The 19,268-nt window shown below is 45.3% G+C and overlaps 1 protein-coding gene across 2 annotated transcripts in view; it reads right to left on the reverse strand.

The window, feature by feature from the left end:
- LOC115141755 (tripartite motif-containing protein 3-like) overlaps nucleotides 1-18,855 on the reverse strand; it is a 40,701-nt gene extending 21,846 nt beyond the window's left edge. The window contains exon 1 of one of the 2 annotated variants that reach the window (XM_029680925.2): nucleotides 18,697-18,855. The gene's annotated coding sequence lies outside the window, so the exon portion shown is untranslated. Of the gene's footprint in view, nucleotides 1-5,527; nucleotides 5,976-18,696 lie in introns of those variants that run through there. The other variant, XM_065000318.1, reaches the window with a different exon arrangement.
- Nucleotides 18,856-19,268: the final 413 nt, after the last annotated feature.

Raw genomic sequence — 19,268 nt, forward strand, 5'->3', positions numbered from 1 at the left:
AATAAGTTAAGGACCCTGGGACTAAACACCTCCCTCTGCATCTGGATCCTGGATTTCCTGACGGGCCGCCCACAGGTGGTAAGGGTAGGTAACAACACATCCGCCACACTGATCCTCAACACAGGGGCCCCTCAGGGGTGCGTGCTCAGTCCCCTCCTGTACTCCCTGTTTCCTCATGACTGCACGGCCAGGCACAACTTCAGCACCATCATTAAGTTCGCCGATGACACAACAGTGGTAGGCCTGATCACTGACAACAACGAGACAGCCTATAGGGAGGAGGTCAAAGACCTGGCTGTGTAGTGCCAAGACAACAACCTATCCCTCAACGTAACCAAGACTAAGGAGATGATTGTGGACTACAGGAAAAGGAGGACCGAGCACACCCCCATTCTCATTGACGGGGCTACAATGGAGCAGGTTGAAAGCATCAAGTTCGAAGTTCCACCAACAAACTAGAATGGTCCAAGCACACAAAGACAGTCGTGAAGAGGCCATGACAAAACCTATTCCCCCTCAGGAGACTGAAAAGATTTGGCATGGGTGCTCAGATCATCAAAAGATTCTACAGCTGCACCATCGAGATCATCCTGACTGGTATGGCAACTGCTCGGTCTCCGACCGCAAGACACTACAGAGGGTAGTGCGAACGGCCCAGTACATCACTGGGGCCAAGCTTCCTGCCATCCAGGACCTCTATACCAGGCGGTGTCAGAGGAAGGCCCTAAAAATAAAAAAAGACTCCAGCCACCCTAGTCATAGACTGTTCTCTCTGCTACCACACGGCAAGCAGTACCGGAGCACCAAGTCTAGCTCCAAGAAGCTTCTAAACAGGTTCTACCCCCAAGCCATAAGACTGCTGAACATCTAATCAAATAGCTACCCAGACTATTTGCATTGTCCCCCTCCTTTACACCGCTGCTACTCTCTGTTGTTATCATCTATGCATAGTCACTTTAATAACTCTACCAACATGTACATATTACCCCAACTAACCGGTGCACCCGCACATTGACTCTGTACCCCCCTGTATATAGTCTCGTTATGGTTATTTTACTGCTGCTCTTTAACTACTTGTTACTTTTATTTCTTATTCTTATCCGTATTTTTTAAAACTGCATTGTTGGTTAGGGGCTCGTAAGTAAGCATTTCCCTGTAAGGTAACCTGCTGTATTCGGCGCATGTGACTAATACAATTTGATTTGACATCACCAACATACTGCCATGAAGTGGTAACTATTAGTGACTTGTACATCGATATACTGCTCTAACATGGTCAATGCCCATTCACTAATCAAGCAGCTATTTTTCTCACAATCTGTAGATACCCCATATTAGCCTATATATAACATGTTTTTGGTTGGCTACTTGTTAGATGCTGTATGGTCTTTGTCTTCTGAGAGCCAGCCCATAGAGTTATTATTATAATGCTGAGAGGCACTGAGCCAGGCTATAGCCAGGCTATAGGCCTGTCTGTATTCAGGCAGCCAAGCTGTATTCTCAGGAGCAGGACAGAGCAGAGCCTGAGCCACAGCATGGCCTGGAGCAGATCATTGTGACACCAGCCACGTGCCACTCTGAGGCCCTGATACAGACAGGCCTTATTTTAGATGCTGCAGAGAGAAAAGAGGAAGGCTTGCTACTATCAGCCCAGTGCTACACCACACTGCTACTACCACCCACAGCCCTACAGCTTCATCAGACCCAGTGCTACAGTACTACTGTAACACATATCAGCCCAGTGCTACAGTACTACTGTAACACATATCAGCCCAGTGCTACAGTACTACTGTAACACATATCAGCCCAGTGCTACAGTACTACTGTAACACATATCAGCCCAGTGCTACAGTACTACTGTAACACATATCAGCCCAGTGCTACAGTACTACTGTAACACATATCAGCCCAGTGCTACAGTACTACTGTAACACATATCAGCCCAGTGCTACAGTAACACATATCAGCCCAGTGCTACAGTAACACATATCAGCCCAGTGCTACAGTAACACATATCAGCCCAGTGCTACAGTACTACTGTAACACATATCAGCCCAGTGCTACAGTAACACATATCAGCCCAGTGCTACAGTACTACAGTAACACATATCAGCCCAGTGCTACAGTACTACTGTAACACATATCAGCCCAGTGCTACAGTAACACATATCAGCCCAGTGCTACAGTAACACATATCATCCCAGTGCTGCAGTACTACTGTAACACATATCAGCCCAGTGCTACAGTAACACATATCATCCCAGTGCTACAGTACTACTGTAACACATATCAGCCCAGTGCTACAGTACTACTGTAACACATATCAGCCCAGTGCTACAGTACTACTGTAACACATATCATCCCAGTGCTACAGTGCTACAGTAACACATATCATCCCAGTGCTACAGTGCTACAGTAACACATATCATCCCAGTGCTACAGTACTACTGTAACACATATCAGCCCAGTGCTACAGTAACACATATCAGCCCAGTGCTACAGTGCTACAGTAACACATATCAGCCCAGTTCTACAGTACTACTGTAACACATATCAGCCCAGTGCTACAGTACCACATATCAGCCCAGTGCTACAGTACTACTGTAACACATATCAGCCCAGTGCTACAGTACTACTGTAACACATATCAGCCCAGTGCTACAGTACTACTGTAACACATATCATCCCAGTGCTACAGTACTACTGTAACACATATCATCCCAGTGCTACAGTACTACTGTAACACATATCAGCCCAGTGCTACAGTACTACTGTAACACATATCAGCCCAGTGCTACAGTACTACTGTAACACATATCAGCCCAGTGCTACAGTACTACTGTAACACATATCAGCCCAGTGCTACAGTACTACTGTAACACATATCAGCCCAGTGCTACAGTACTACTGTAACACATATCAGCCCAGTGCTACAGTACTACTGTAACACATATCAGCCCAGTGCTACAGTACTACTGTAACACATATCAGCCCAGTGCTACAGTACTACAGTAACACATATCAGCCCAGTGCTACAGTACTACTGTAACACATATCAGCCCAGTGCTACAGTAACACATATCAGCCCAGTGCTACAGTACTACTGTAACACATATCAGCCCAGTGCTACAGTAACACATATCAGCCCAGTGCTACAGTACTACTGTAACACATATCAGCCCAGTGCTAGTTATTATTATTATTATTTCAGTCAAATACGGAACCGTTCCATATTTTATCTAACGGGTGGCATCCATAAGTATAAATATTCCTGTTACATTGCACAACCTTCAATGTTATGTCATAATTACGTAAAATTCTGGCAAATTAGTTCGCAATGACCCCGGTGGCCCAAACTGTTGCATATACCGCATATACTGCATGCAATGAATGCAAGAGAAGTGACACAATTTCACCTGGTTAATATTGCCTGCTAACCTGGATTTCTTTTAGCTAAATATGCAGGTTTAAAAATATATACTTCTGTGTATTGATTTTAAGAAAGTAACTGATGTTTATGGTTAGGTACAGTCGTGCAAAGATTGTGCTTTTTTAGCAAATGCGCTTTTGTTAAATCATCCCCCGTTTGGCGAAGTTGGCTGTCTTTGTTCGGAAGAAATAGTCGTCTTCACACAGTTCGCAACGAGCCAGGCGGCCCAAACTGCTGCATATACCCGGACTCTGTTGCAAGAGAAGTGACACCATTTCCCTAGTTAAAAGAAATTCATGTTAGCAGGCAATATTAACTAAATATGCAGGTTTAAAAATATACTTGTGTATTGCTTTTAAGAAAGGCATTGATGTTTATGGTTAGGTACATGTTGGAGCAACGACAGTGCTTTTTCGCGAATGCGCACCGTATCGATTATATGCAACGCAGAACACGCTAGATAAACTGGTGATATCATCAACCATGTGTAGTTAACTAGTGATTATGATTGATTGATTTTTATAAGATATGTTTAATGCTAGCTAGCAACTTACCTTGGCTTCTACTGCATTCGCATAACAGGCAGGCTCCTCGTGGAGTGCAATGTAAAGCAGGTGGTTAGAGTGTTGGACTAGTTAACCGTAAGGTTGCAAGATTCAAGTTTTCATAACAATCGGAAATCGGCCCTAATTAAATCGGCCATTACGATTAATCGGTCGACCTCTAACCTTGACACTTCATTTTTGCATCATATGTAAAAGCTTGTCTTATTCTTCTAAGTTTGTTCTATTATTTTTCTATATTAGGTTTGTTAATAAATATGTCTTTATGCAGTAGCTTATTTGTTAAAGCTATGTCATCCACGGTTAGGCCCTATTCTGACAGCTTTGCACCCAAACATTTTTTTTAAATATTCTACTGTAACATGGAATAGTAAATCATTTTATGACTCACTAGGCTATTAGATGATATAACCTGTTATGCAGTGTTGATTGTCTGCTCTGCACAATATGAACACAAATAAATGTCAGTAACACCTAAGATTATGTATAGATCATGTTTAAAACGACTTTTGAAATGACGTTACAACACTGATATTTGTGTTGCCTACACAAAGAGCCCATAGCAGGTATTCATAAACTGCATCTCAAATAGCACCATAATCCATATACAGTGCACTACTTCCGACCAGGCCCCATAGAGTGCCATTTGGGACCCAGCATGACTGTGTGATACAACTTGGCAGGTTCCCATGGCTAGAAAGCAGTACGAAACAAAAGAACACTGGCCTTAAATCTGTGGAGATTTATCAGGATTAGGCCTGATAAGAGAACAATGTCCACACTGTCTAAAATAACATATTAACGGAGGGCAGGAAATACTGTATCACAACTCTATCCTCTTAACCTTGTACATTCTTATGGGAAAAAAAGTGTTATTTTAAGGGTTCTCCTATTGGGATAGCCAAATAACCCTTTTAGGTTCTAGATTATTAAAAATGGTTCTATCTAAGAAAGTAACCACAAACAGCCAATTCTGGAGAAAATATGATGTGCTAAAAAAGGACATATGGTAGCTTACCATGCTACATAGTTACAGGCTGGTAATACCATGCTACATAGTTACAGGCTGGTAATACCATGCTACATAGTTACAGGCTGGTAATACCATGCTACATAGTTACAGGCTGGTAATACCATGCTACATAGTTGCTACATAGTTACAGGCTGGTAATACCATGCTACATAGTTACAGGCTGGTAATACCATGCTACATAGTTACAGGCTGGTAATACCATGCTACATAGTTACAGGCCTGTGAATTACTTGGATAAAAACAAATCCAGAGAATGGAATACAGAGACGGGAAAACTCCCTGATATGTGAGAAACATCAACCCACAGATATCTGAGAATTCACTAGAGTGGATGATGTCATAGACTTGCTTCAACCTTCACTTCTTCACCACCACAGCCCTGTACAACTAACCCAGAGAATGAATGTGAATACAAGCATGTGTCAGTCCGTTGAGCTAATGCATGTGCATAAGCTTGAGGAGGAAATGCAAGTCTTCCCTTAGAGAGAAACGTCCACTCACCATTCACATCTTCACCACCACCACCACAGCCTGTAGGCTGTCTGCCCTCAGTCTGGACTCATCTTTCATGTGCAGGGCTCAGCTGAGGCTCAGTGGGTAATCTCTCCTCAGAAACACTTCAATTCAACTGATCACTCAATCTCCTCTCCAATGATGGAGCAGAACACCAGCAGACCGCTCTGTTCACAAACAGACCACAATGAACGCTGGGATTCCCTCCTTCTTTACCCCCTCTTTCTGTCCTCCCTCCTAACTGTTGTTTTCTCTCTCCTCTGATCACTTGACACAGTAGATACAGCATAGAGCTTGTTTCCCTGTAGCTACAGCCAGTTAGCTCCTGTCTCTGTTGTGTTGTTCTGGTGCTGAAAGAGGAAGCAGAAAATATAGGAAACCTTAAAATGGCACTCCCCAAATTCCTCCCTGGTTCCTTCCCCTGTACTGCCTCCTGCCTGACTCCCAGCTGGCCCAGAGGAGAGCGGAATAACAGTAGCTCTGAGAGGCCTGACTGCCTGTGTCTGTCTGTAGGTAAGTAGCAGTAGTATAGTGGTAAGGAGCTTCTATACACACAGAGTAGATGAGCTAGTTTCTAGACACAGAGAAATACGCAGGGAGCTAGCTTCTACAGAGAGAGAGAGAGAAAAATATGCTGGGAGCTAGCTTCTATACAGAGAGAGAGTGAGAGAAATATGCAGGGAGCTAGCTTCTATACAGAGAGAGAGAGAAATATACAGAGAGCTAGCTTCTATACAGAGAGAGAGAAATATGCAGGGAGCTAGCTTCTATACAGAGAAATATACAGGGAGCTAGCTTCTATACAGAGAGAGAGAAATATGCAGGGAGCTAGCTTCTATACAGAGAGAGAGAGAAATATACAGAGAGCTAGCTTCTATACAGAGAGAGAGAGAAATATACAGAGAGCTAGCTTCTATACAGAGAGAGAGAGAAATATACAGAGAGCTAGCTTCTATACAGAGAGAGAGAGAAATATACAGAGAGCTAGCTTCTATACAGAGAGAGAGAGAAATATACAGAGAGCTAGCTTCTATACAGAGAGAGAGAAATACGCAGGGAGCTAGCTTCTATACAGAGAGAGAGAAATACGCAGGGAGCTAGCTTCTATACAGAGAGAGAGAAATACGCAGGGAGCTAGCTTCTATACAGGGAGAGAGAGAGAAATACACAGGGAGCTAGCTTCTATACAGAGAGAGAGAGAGAGAGAGAGAGAGAGAGAGAGAGAGAGGAATACACAGGGAGCTAGCTTCTATACAGAGAGAGAGAGAGAGAGGAATACACAGGGAGCTAGCTTCTATACAGAGAGAGAGAGAGAGGAATACACAGGGAGCTAGCTTCTACAGAGAGAGAGAAATATGCAGGGAGCTAGCTTCTATACCGAGAGAGAGAAATATGCAGGGAGCTAGCTTCTATACAGAGAGAGAGAGAAATATGCAGGGAGCTAGCTTCTACAGAGAGAGAGAGAGAAATATGCAGGGAGCTAGCTTCTACAGAGAGAGAGAGAGAAATATGCAGGGAGCTAGCTTCTATACAGAGAGAGAGAGAAATATGCAGGGAGCTAGCTTCTATACAGAGAGAGAGAGAAATATGCAGGGAGCTAGCTTCTACAGAGAGAGAGAGAAATATGCAGGGAGCTAGCTTCTACAGAGAGAGAGAGAGTAGGGTGAGCTAACCTGCTATAGCCTCCCTCAGTCCAACACGCAGAGCAACCAGAGGCAGCTGTCTTTACTGATGAGAGCAGCTCTAACAATGACATTCCTTCTGCTTTCAGCGCTCTCATTCTCTCTCTCCCTCTCTTTTCTAAACCGCCCCAGAAGTAGTAGCAGTAGGATCTCAGCAACTAGCCTAGCGTTAGACATTCTTATTTTACCTCCCAAATGGCACCCTATTCCATACATAGTGCACTACTTTTGTTAAAAGTAGTGCACCATGTAGGGAATAGGGTGCCTTACAGTTGGAGGTGTTCTCAGCCAGCAGCAGAAGCAGCATGCTAGGCTATAGGGCCCATAGTTTTTCATGCCCAGCCATTACAATACCAGTGACTAAGAATCTCAGCAGATCCCCTTCACTCTCCCCCCCAAAACCCCAGCCCCTCTCTCCCTGCTTCTCTCGAGCCAAAGCCCCTTCCCTCTCTCCCTCGGTTGCCCCCTCCCTCTCCCTCTCTTCTCAGCGGCTGAATGGTAGCAGCTGAACAGTGACATCAGAGGGGTGCAAGCCAAACCTTTCAGGCTCCTCCCCTCTCTCTCTGTGCTGTGTGTGCTGGCTAGTTGCTACACTAAGCCTGCAGCAGTCTTCCCTCCCCTCTCTCTCTGTGCTGTGTGTGTGTGCTGGCTAGTTGCTACACTAAGCCTGCAGCAGTCTTCCCTCCCTCTCTCTCTGTGCTGTGTGTGTGTGCTGGCTAGTTGCTACACTAAGCCTGCAGCAGTCTTCCCTCCCCTCTCTCTGTGCTGTGTGTGTGTGCTGGCTAGTTGCTACACTAAGCCTGCAGCAGTCTTCCCTCCCCTCTCTCTCTGTGCTGTGTGTGTGTGCTGGCTAGTTGCTACACTAAGCCTGCAGCAGTCTTCTCTCCCCTCTCTCTCTGTGCTGTGTGTGTGTGCTGGCTAGTTGCTACACTAAGACTGCAGCAGTCTTCCCTCCCCTCTCTCTCTGTGCTGTGTGTGTGTGCTGGCTAGTTGCTACACTAAGCCTGCAGCAGTCTTCCCTCCCCTCTCTCTCTGTGCTGTGTGTGTGTGCTGGCTAGTTGCTACACTAAGCCTGCAGCAGTCTTCCCTCCCCTCTCTCTCTGTGCTGTGTGTGTGTGCTGGCTAGTTGCTACACTAAGCCTGCAGCAGTCTTCCTCCCCTCTCTCTCTGTGCTGTGTGTGTGTGCTGGCTAGTTGCTACACTAAGCCTGCAGCAGTCTTCCCTCCCCTCTCTCTCTGTGCTGTGTGTGTGTGCTGGCTAGTTGCTACACTAAGCCTGCAGCAGTCTTCCCTCCCCTCTCTCTCTGAGCTGTGTGTGTGTGCTGGCTAGTTGCTACACTAAGCCTGCAGCAGTCTTCCCTCCCCTCTCTCTCTGTGCTGTGTGTGTGTGCTGGCTAGTTGCTACACTAAGCCTGCAGCAGTCTTCCCTCCCCTCTCTCTCTGAGCTGTGTGTGTGTGCTGGCTAGTTGCTACACTAAGCCTGCAGCAGTCTTCCCTCCCCTCTCTCTCTGTGCTGTGTGTGTGTGCTGGCTAGTTGCTACACTAAGCCTGCAGCAGTCTTCCCTCATCGATCTCTCTGTATGTTTGCTAGTCACAACACTAGGCCTGCTGCGGCAGTCTACCTCCCCTCCCCTGCCCTCCCTTCACATATACTTCCCCAGGCAGCTCCCTCCCACTTGCTTCGCCACATAAATCTGTCTTTAAAAACAGTGTTCACCAGACAACAAGTCCGTGGAGAAGGGTTGAATGGCAGACATAACAGTGAGTGTGAAGAGGAGATTCTTAAGCCAAGGTTTACACAGAATTGTAACCTCACACAGAAAGGTGAATTGGTTTCAGAGAGCCTGAAAGGGGTTTTTCAAACACTGTATGTAACCCTCAATCATATATTAAAATACCAACATGTGATTGACAGTTTATACATGGAGAGAAAAGGAAAACAACAGAAAGTGATTTTGTTCCACAATGGAGACAGACTCAGATTCCTTCCCGAATGGTGCCCTATTCCCTATGTCATGCATTGCACTATAAAGGGAATAGGCAGCCATTTGGGACACAAATCCATATCAGATAATAACCACAGTCAGACCTGATTTTTAAATCTGATTAATCCAGTGAGGAGTGATACACGTCTACAGTAATTCTCACCTAAGAACCCTGTCATACTGCCCTTAATGTCAGCATGATGTCAGTATAGATTTCTGTGTGAGAGGGGTTCTCGTCATGCTTTGGAGGGAGGGGAGCATCAAATCATCTTTGACGGTATCTCACCCACTCTCTTTCTGCAGTAAGTGGCTTAATGGGCTCCTTCCTGCAGGGCTGGGCTCAGGCCACTGTCTGGATCGCAGCCACTAATGACACCATCACACACATTCACACCCTCCCGTAACGAACACGTCTAGTCAACTCATCTTAAAGCCACACCATGGGAGCACCACAACCACACCCTAACTGGCCAGGAGATGGGCATTGGTAATGGCTGTATCATCCTGTCCAAGCCAGAAAGACTCCTGCCCAATGCGCCAATCTCCTGTTTCTGAAGCAGCATGATGTACTAGTACACCCCCTTGGACAGGAAGCTAGTCTGTCGCAGGGCCTTACCGCCAAGCCATCTCCTTAATGCGGAGAGTCAAGCAGAGATGCATCGAGTCCCATTTTTTAGTCCTTGGTAACTCGCCCGGGAATCGAACCCCCCAACCTTCCAATCACAGGGGGGACACTCCAACCACTGACTTGGCGTGTGAATGAACTATAAGACAATTTTTGTTGTTGCATCTTTCTCCCTATCTGACCACTGTGTGTGAGAGTCTCTTAATGTAAGTATGTCAGGATGAAGAAGTGAATATAGGCCTACTGCTGTTTGCATGACTAATGCATAGCAATTGATTTTATCCTTTGTAGACAGACATTTTCACAGAGCAGAAGACTCCACTTAGAATCACATAAATAGTTGAGCCTGAATAATAATACTCTCTCTCTGCTAAGTGTAACGTTGCATAAGTCAAACGCCACAGAGCAAAGAGGGCTTCTATAGGAGTCAGTGAGTGGCTCTGATGATGACTCACCACAATACACAACTCCTGGGGTTGGGGCTCAAATAACACCACATTCTAGTGCACTACATTTGACCAGAGCCCCAGTGCACTACATAGGGAGTCTTATCAGACACAGCCTTGGTCCCAGTGTCTCGAACATAGACAGCCATACAGTAAAGATACAGTTCTATACTGTCTGTACATCATAGGTCTGGCAGAGCAGTCAGCTGGGAGGTGGGCAGCAGAAGTGGCCTAATGTGGGATGCGTTAGCCCTTGGTGATGTACTGTGCTGTAGGCCTACAGTGCTGTCTAAGTGTAGGCCTACAGTGCTGTCTAAGTGTAGGCCTACAGTGCTGTCTAAGTGTAGACACTGGCTTATGTTTCCAGCTATATCTGTTGCTGTGTGCATGTCATTATACAGTAGTCATCTAGATAGCATTTAGAATGAAGTAGTCCAGATTCAGTTTTCACAGCACTCTGTGAAAGACAGCAAGGATGTTGGTTTCTCCTATTTGTCACGGGGAGTGATACACTACCGGTCAAAAGTTTTAGAACACCTACTCATTCAAGGGTTTTTCTTTATTTTTATAGTGAAGACATCAAAACTATGAAATAACACATACGGAGGGCTATTTGACCAAGAAGGAGAGTGATGGAGTGCTGCATCAGATGACCTTGCCCCCACCATCTCCCGACCTCAACCAAATTGAGATGGTTTGGGATGGGTCGGACTGCAGAGTGAAGGAAAAGCAGCCAACAAGTGCTCAGCATATGTGGGAACTCCTTCAAGACTGTTGGAAAGGCATTCCAGGTGAGGCTGGTTGAGAGAATGGCTGGGCATGCCAAGAGTGTGCAAAGCTGTCATCAAGGTAAAAGGGTGGCTAGTTTGAAGAATCTCAAATATAAAATTATTTTGATTTGTTTAACACTGTTTACTATTATTCACTATCACTATTATTCTACAATGTAGAAAATAGTACAAATAAAGAAAAACCCTGGAATGAGTAGGTGTTCTAAAACTTTTGACCGGTAGTGTATGTCTGTGTCCAAGGGAAGCATGACAGCAGAGAGACTGGACTTGAGTAACAGTAGGTATGCTGCATTTGCTAAAGAGTACGGCTCCAGATAACAATGTACGAGTTGTGGTAGAAATAGGACACCCCGCTCATTAGTCAAACAAACAAGAATGCATAAAATTGTCAAGACAAGGATATTTCACCTTAACCATAATCTTTTAAACGATATCTCCTGAAAAGGGATATAATGTATACTGTATAAAGCCAAAACGACTCTCCGCTCCCCACCAGTACCTTGGGGTCATACCCTGACCCAGGTCAAGGTAGTGGAATGGGGATACATAAGGAACACATCAAGCATACAGAATATCCAATATATGGTCATCTTTCACATTAGGAGACAGACACTGATGTATTGTACAGGCTATATGAAATACATTGGGAACACACTATACGCAAGACTGTAGTGCTGCATCAGATGAGTCGTGCATGGCTGAACAGTAATTGAGTATTTGGATCCCTGCATTATTTAAATCGCCCCTAGTTTACAGAGCTGGAGGACTGTTCTGTAGTGCTATTTAGAGGGGGTGTGAGAGGCTGAAAATACATGAAGTCAATGCAGCTGACCCCAGGTTTAAAGTACATGGATGCTCAGACAAGCAACAAACCTTGTTAATGAGTAATTGGAAGGTACAGCTGATAGTCAAGAGTAACTTATTTCTTGGCTCTCGGTCTACCCATTGATCATCATTCATACAGCAGTGATACTGTAGCACACCAGCATTGCATCCCCAATGGCACCCTATTCCCTATATTATGCACTACTTTGACCAGAGAGCCCAAGAGCCCTGGTCAAAAGTGGTGCACTATATAAGGAATAAGGTGCCATTTAGGACTCATACCAGTGTCTTGGGTGCTGCATGAGGGACGTCTGTCTGTCTCCATCCCTTTACCTCCTGTCGGAATGTAACTGAAAGGAGACGTGGCTGGATGACATCCCACCTTTCATTGACATGTCATTTACTGAAAGTGCAACGGACACAGACCTGGAATAAGAGCTTTACCAAAACCATCTAGGACTTTTCACTTGTGTATGACTACAGCATTTTACTGAAATACTTTAAGGATAAATAGGAGTGAATCTGTTTTCCACTAAATGTGTATCTCAACTCCAAAAGCCAACTTTCTCCAGTTGCTTTGGTTAAGAAACGACAATAAAAGAAGATCATTTGATCAGAAAGAGATATTGGATGGTCTCTTTAAGTGCTTTCATACACACACTCTTCAGAACAAGTCAATAACAGATCAGAGATACTTTTTTAAAGCTCTATTATGCTCTGTCTTGTTTGATCTTCCTATTGTGGAAGATGGGTACAATTCCAATAGGTGGTTTCTGGATGCACACGGACAGGAAACGATACACTGATAGCACCCCAAATGGCACCCTATTCCCGATGTAGTGCACTACGTTTGGCCAGGGCCCTGGGTACCATTTAGGTCAGAGAGCTTATCACTGCAGGACTGTGGATTGACTAATGTTACCGAGGGAAAGACAGAGGACATGGACACATCAGGAGAAGCCTGTCTCTGTCACAGTCCTCAGCACCTGGACACAGTCCTCAGCACCTGGACACAGTCCTCAGCACCTGGACACAGTCCTCAGCATAACAGCAGCTCATTAGGATACACACACCCATGTATGCGGCATTTTTCAGAGGCTACCGCCAGCACACACACACACACTGCAGATCTCAGAAAGGTCGACACACACACACTCAGTCATGGGGCACTGCCCAGACTCCTGTCAAGCCAGACTGCAATCTGCTGCTAACTACTGTCGCTCACAGAGCCTCTGTCTGCATCCCGAATGGCACCCTATTCCCTATATAGTGCACTATTGACCAGGGCCCATAGGAGGCCCACTTTGTCTCAAATTATACACTATACTGTATAGCTCTGGCCACAGGTAGTTCAATACATAGTGAATAGGGTGCCATTTGAAATAGCCCATACTGTAGTCCTGACTTGAGTTTATTGATTCATGTGGGATAAATGAGGCTAGATGCAGTCAGCCTAAACACATTCAAATGGAAAAGAGCTCATCTCTCCACTCCATACACAAAGAAACATACTGGTGTACAATACTGTATACAGCACAGGCACAGTCATAGACACATAGATAGTGAACCTGGTGCTCAGTGTCTCGGAATTCAGAAGGTGTCACGTTCTGACCCTAGTTATTGTGTTAATTGTTTGTTTTAGTTGGTCAGGACGTGAGTTGGGTGGACATTCTGTTTTGTGTGTCTAGGTTGTTTTTCTGTGTTCGGCCTAGTATGGTTCTTAATCAGAGGCAGGTGTCGTTAGTTGTCTCTGATTGAGAATCATACTTAGGTAGCCTGGGTTTCACTGTTTGTTTGTGGGTGATTGTTTCCGTGTCTGTGTTTTACACCACACGGTACTGGTTTCGGTTATTCACGTTACGTTTATTGTTTTGTATGGAGTGTTCAGTTTATGCGTTTAAATCCCAGGCCGGAGCCCGCCTGGGATTCGCTGAAGCAGTGTGAGGAGGGCTACAGGAGAATGAGGTTGGCGAAACGAGCACGGCGGCGCGGTAGGAAGCCCGAGAGATAGCCCCAAAAATTCATTGGGGGGGAACAGGGAGAGTGTGGCAGAATCAGGAGTCAGACCTGAGCCAACTCCCCCTGTTTACCGTAAGGAGCCATGGATGGAATCAGAGCTGTCGGCGAAGCTGAGGGCTGAGTCTGAGAGGGTCGAGGAGTTATTGGACAGATTGGAGGAGAGTGAACGGATGGGAGATGAGGAGACACTCGAGGAGGTGTTAATAGAATTGGAGGAGAGTGAAGAGAGAGAGCTGTTGATTTAGCGTAGTATGCAAGGCATTCGCCCTGAGGTGCGTGTCCACAGCCCGCTACCACCAGTGCCGGAACCCCGCACTAGGCTGTGTCTCCGTCCCATCAATACAGGTGCTCCCACCTGTCCGGCGCTACCAGAGTTTCAGCCCCTCAGTCCAGAGGCGCCAGAGCCTTCCTCCTCTCCAGCGCTGTCGGAGTCTCCCGCCTGTCCATAGCCGGCAGAGCCCCTCAGTCCAGAGGCGCCAGAGCTCCTCTGTCCAGCGCCGCCTGAGCCGCCCGTCTGCCCAGCGCCATCTGAGCCGCCCGCCAGTCAAGAGCTGCCGGAGCCGCCCGCCAGTCAGGAGCTGCCGGAGCCGCCCGCCAGTCAGGAGCTGCCGGAGCCGCCCGCCAGTCAGGAGCTGCCGGAGCCGCCCGCCAGTCAGGAGCTGCCGGAGCCGCCCGCCAGTCAGGAGCTGCCGGAGCCGCCCGCCAGTCAGGAGCTGCCGGAGCCGCCCGCCAGTCAGGAGCTGCCAGCCCCTCCGCCAGAGCTGTCCCTTCAGTCCAGAGGTGTCCCTTCAGGCCAGAGGTGTCCCGTGTCCCTTCAGGCCAGAGGTGTCCCTTCAGGCCAGAGGTGTCCCTTCAGGCCAGAGGTGTCCCTGTTGTTTAGGGTTCCCAGGTCAGGGTCGGCAGCAAGGATCGCCATTCCTAGGAGACCACAGAGGCGGACTAAGACTATGGTGGAGTGGGGTCCACGTCCAGCGCCGCCACCGCGGACAGATGCCCACCCAGACCCTCCCCTATAGGTTCAGGTTTTGCGGCCGGAGTCCACACCTTGGGAGGGGGGTACTGACCACTAGACCACTGCTGAATGCATGGCCAAAATAGGCGCAAAATCGCTCCAAGGTGGTCAGATGACGGGGTTAAATGCTGCTTTTCACTCCCCAAATCAGACTAATGCTGAACTACTGTAGATAGTGACTCCGAAAACTGTCATTAATACTGTTATGCATTACAGGACTATTCTATTGTGGATGATCACGACCCTACATCTGAAATCTAGTATTAGATCTCATTAATAGGAATGTTATGCCTGTCCCTTCCTGCTTGGAGACTAGAGAAAGAGGACTGTGATGTGATGTGTGGAGAAAGAGATCTGTGATGTTGATACTAGAGGTCGACCGATTATGATTTTTCAACGCCGATACCGATTATTGGAGGACCAATAAAGCCTATACCGATTAAATTGGCAGATTTTTTTATTTATTTAATTTATTTGTAATAATGACAATTACAACAATACTGAATGAACACTTATTTTAACCTAATATAATACATCAATAAAATCTATTTAGCCTCAAATAAATAATGAAACATGTTCAATTTGGTTAAAATAATGCAAAAACAAAGTGTTGGAGAAGAAAGTAATATGTGCCATGTAAAAATGTGCCATGTAAAAATGTGCCATGTAAAAAAGCTAATGTTTCAGTTCCTTGCTCAGAACACGAGAACATATGAAAGTTGGTGGTTCCTTTTAACATGAGACTTTAATATTCCAAGGTAAAAGGTTTTAGGTTGTAGTTAATATAGTATTTATAGGACTATTTCTCTCTATACCATTTGTATTTCATATACCTTTGACTATTGGATGTTCTTATAGGCACTATAGTATTGCCAGTGTAACAGTATAGCTTCCGTCCTCTCCTCGCCCCTACCTGGGCTCGAAACAGGAACACATCGACAACAGCCACACTCGAAGCAGCGTTACCCATCGCTCCACAAAAGCCGCGGCCCTTGCCGCGCAAGGGGAATAACTACTCCAAATCTAAAAGCGAGTGACGTTTGAAACGGTATTAGCGCACACCCAGCTAGCCATTTCACATTGGTTACACCAGCCATTAGGCTGATAGGCTTGAAGTCATAAACAGCGCTGTGCTTGCAAAGAGCTGCTGACAAAACGCATGAAAGTGCTGTTTGAATGAATGATTACGGGCCTGCTGCTGCTCAGTCAAACTGCTCTATCAAATCAGACTTAATTATAACATAACACACAGAAATACAAGCCTTTGGTCATTAATATGGTCGAATCCGGAAACTATAATTTCGAAAACAAAACGTTTATTATTTCAGTGAAATACGGAACCGTTCTGTATTTTATCTAACGGGTGGCATCCCTAAGTCTAAATATTCTTGTTACATTGCACAACCTTCAATGTTATGTCATAATTACGTAAAGTTCTGGCAAATTAGTTCGCAATGAGCCAGGCAGCCCAAACTGTAACATATACCCTGACTCTGCATGCAATGAACGCAAGTGAAATGACACAATTTCACCTGGTTAATATTGCCTGCTAAACTGGATTAGTAGTTATAACTAGTGATTATGATTGATTGTTTTTTATAAGATAAGTTTAATGCTAGCTAGCAATTTATCTTGCCTCCTACTGCATTCGCGTAACAGGCAGGCTCCTCATTTAGTGCAATGGTTGGAGCGTTGGACTAGTTAACTGTACGGTTGCAAGATTGGATCCCCTGAGCTGACAAGGTGAACATCTGTTGTTCTGCCCCTGAACAAGGCAGTTAACCCACCTTTCCTAGGCCGTCATTGAAAATAAGAATGTGTTCTTAACTGACTTGCCTAGTTAAATAAAGGTATAAAAAATATATATCGGCACCCAAAAATACCGATTTCCGATTGTTATGAAAACTTGAAATCGGCCCTAATTAATCGGCCATTCCGATTAATCGGTCGACCTCTAGTTGATACTAATAGCAGTAAGGGTGAAATACAGTTAAGAATGAATCTCCTGCTGGCTGCCCTGAGGCTTAAAACACTATCACTCTATCTAATAACGTTCCAACAAATCACATCAAGTCAAATGTTTTAGTGTATTTTAAACCAATCAATTTACTTCACAGTAAAATGAACACAGACTATGCATATTCCTGGAGGACACTAACTTACTCAGTGAAGAGGTGAAGTATAGGTATCTTAACCTAGCTGTCCTTGTGGCTAAAAAACTGATAGGAGACAAGGTGAAGAATGATATTCTTCCCAGTTCCAACCACCTGTAGTGGTAAAATTACATCAGTGACAGCTGATACGTCTCTGATGACAACTGGCTGCTGGTGACCCCAAGGAACATATAGATGTTCACTGACTGTCTTTCATGAACTCAACTACAGGTGGTCTCCCTCTCTCCCTCTCTCTCCCCCTCCACAGCAGTCACAATGCACTATTGTCTATTAATCTCCCCTAAAGCAGCATGGAATTACAAGCAAAGACTTATTTCATGACATCATTAATACAGCACAATAGTGTATTAGTACACATAACACAACAGTAATAGTGACAGCATTGTGTAACCATTCAGACCAGTCCTAGGTTCAGACCATCCTCTGGTAGACTGCGGCCTGTGTCATCACTGCTGATGTCTGATCTCACGCATGCAGGGCTGCCTGCTCTGAGCAAGACCAGGGCTGTGGCCAGCTCCCCGAATAGTGCACAATGTAATATACTAACAGATCTGGGAACATCTGTTAGCTGTAGTCAGCTCCCACCATTAATCAGACCTGACTGCAACAACCCAACATAACCCAGCACTGCAACAGACTAAAGCACTCCAGGTAGCTAGACAACCCACCCAGTGGCAATACAATGCCAAATGAAGAGCCATAGAATGACTTGAACATTGACCTAATCAGCTGATTCACATGAGCTTACTGTAACCATTACCTAACATAACACTGAAACATAAGATCATTACCTAACATAACACTGAAACATAAGATCATTACGTTACATAACACTGAAACATAAGATCATTATCTAACATAACACTGAAACACAACATCATGTCCTAACATACAATCTTAGGGGGAAAAAAGGTTCCAAAAGTGTTTTTCAGCTGTCCCCATTGGAGGACCCTTCTTAGACCCTTTTGGGTTCCACGTAGAAATCTCTTCATGGTAACCAAATGGCTTCTACCTGGAACCAAAAGGGGTTATTCAAAGGGTTCTACTTTGGGGACAGCAGGAGAAGCATTTTAGCACATTTCTTTTCTAAGAGTGTAACATTGAAACATAACATAGCAATTTCAGAATATAACATTGAAACAACATAAATATAGATAAACATATGATAAATTCTCCAAAATACAGTAACCTCACCCAGCCACGAGCCCTACCCATAGACTGCAGCATTGATGCCCACCTGCTAATGAGCAGAGCAAGCAGTCAGGAGCTAAAATGGAGAGGTGTGTGTGCATGTGCCATTTCCCACTCACATACAATGCCATTTCCCCTCTTATGAATAGAAAAGCTACAGCAACAGCTCAGAGCCGTAAATGCCAAGTGGTCAATAATCACTGCTTGTTCCTGTTCTGAGATTCACCGAACTGAGGCACAGATACCAGACGAGATACTGTAATCAATTATTCAAACTCTTCTTTGCATCCATATGTAGCGAGAAACCCTGGACATAGCACTGCATTGCACTACGGCTGGCTTGGGGAGAAAGCACCGAGAAAACAGCGAGACAGACAGAGAGAGGCGGAATGGGAGGATTGTACTCACATAAATTTCCAGGCAGCCTTAGAGAGAAGTGTCAGCATCCAAGTCCACAGCTGTCCATTGTCAGAGTCCTACTGTGTTATAACAGAATACACAGAGAGAACGGTGAGACAGGAATAAAGGGCAGGGTGTCTGCTGTGTTTGGGAAGAAAAGGAGCGAGAGACTGGGAGGGGAAGCAGAAGAGAAAGGAAGGGAGGGAGGGGCGGATCCGTACAAATACTGTTATTGATTGGCTAGAGAGCAGTGGGAGGAGTTTGGCTGTCCAATGGGATATACGGCATGTAAATGAGATGTAAATTAAGTGGAGCATCTTCAGAATGTGATGGAGGGATAAGACTGTCTGCTGCAATAGGGTGTAACTTGTTTTAACCCCACCCCCTGCCCATAAAAGGACAAAGGATGCTTTTCACTGCCTTCTCTGGTGTTGTAATCAGGCTGCTATTTAAGATATAAGGAACACACAGAGAAGCTGTACAGAAGACAATGGCCAAGCCCTAATGACTGTATTTACCATTAATAAATATAGCCTAATGGTCTAGCTAGACTTTTATACAGATCACTTAGATGCCTACCC

Source organism: Oncorhynchus nerka, linkage group LG14 (genome assembly GCF_034236695.1).
Source record: "Oncorhynchus nerka isolate Pitt River linkage group LG14, Oner_Uvic_2.0, whole genome shotgun sequence".
NCBI lineage: Eukaryota > Metazoa > Chordata > Actinopteri > Salmoniformes > Salmonidae > Oncorhynchus > Oncorhynchus nerka.